This window comes from Aureococcus anophagefferens (genome assembly GCF_000186865.1).
Source record: "Aureococcus anophagefferens unplaced genomic scaffold AURANscaffold_41, whole genome shotgun sequence".
NCBI classification, from domain to species: Eukaryota; class Pelagophyceae; order Pelagomonadales; family Pelagomonadaceae; genus Aureococcus; species Aureococcus anophagefferens.
Genome location: NW_008705598.1, coordinates 59,418 through 60,693, shown reverse-complemented (window position 1 = coordinate 60,693; position 1,276 = coordinate 59,418).

Below are 1,276 nucleotides of genomic sequence, written 5' to 3'. Positions count from 1 at the left end.
CCAGCACCAACACCAGGGCCACCGCCAGCGAAAGAACCACAATTTGGGCTTCCCCCTGATTTATTAACTTGGCTCAAAGATGAGGACAATTGGCTCCACTGTTATTAAAAGGACCCAGCGATAAAAAGTGTCGTGGAAGCGCAACTGGGACGAGAACTCACGGATAGTGAGAGGAGGGAGGCGACGAAACTTGTACGGATGATGACAACAATGAAGGACAAGAAGGATGAGAGTGATGAATGGTGTGAAAACATGCTCGATGAAAACATCCTCGATGAATGGTGTCAAATGATGTTTCCAACGCAATCTCAGGAGCCCCTCGCAGCAGCGCCTGCAACAGAAGGGCCAGAAGGAATCGGTCCGAGAGAGAGTTTGAGCACATTCATGCGTAAGATTGATAACCACCTATCGAATCCAGCACGGATGGACACCGAGGAACCCACAGAGTGCAACAAATTACAGCAATGGCTGTTTGCAACGTTCAATGACAGGAATGCAGCTGAGTACGAACCTATGAGGGTGATGTTGCAGCACATAATGACGTCGATGCCAAGCACAGCAGATTTGGAGAGCGGCATTATAGTTAGGGAGCTGAAAGAGATGGGGATAAATAACTGTCCGGAAATTTTCGGGCCAATTTTTGTTCATGCACAGGGCAAGAACGATGGCGGCGTATGGGCCCGGTGTCGGCATCTGTTGCAGTTGGCGCACGGGCCACAAGAGTGGGAAAAGATCTTAGCAGAGCCAGTACCAGCAACAGCACCAGCACCTGCAGAGCCAACACCAGCAATAGCACCAGAACCGGCACCAGCACCATCAATGGAGGAGGACCAGGAAAGCGAGCAAGAGGATGAGAAAGAAGAGGAGGAGGAGGAAAAGGAGGAGGAAAAGGAGGGGGAGGAAGATGAGGGGGAGGAGGAGGGGGAGGAGGAGGACGACGACGACGAGGAGGACGACGACGAGGAGGACGACGACGAGGAAGAAAAACCGGAGAACAAACCTTGCCAAGAACCTGACTTCCAGCATCCGCCAGCCACTCAAGAGGACTGGAGAATATGGGCCGACTACCTGGACCAGCTGCCGTCGCTTTTTAGCCGCGTGGATGACAAATTCCGACAGCGATATGAGCCAGACTTGGAAACATATCAAAGCTTCGTAAGCGAAGCTCTTGCAGATGCGATTGAGGGTACACAATCGCTCCACAGTAAGCACAAGCGCCCAAAAGTCGCGAGCATGCTCAGCTGGGGTGGTACGACCGCACCGAGGCTCCGAAGAC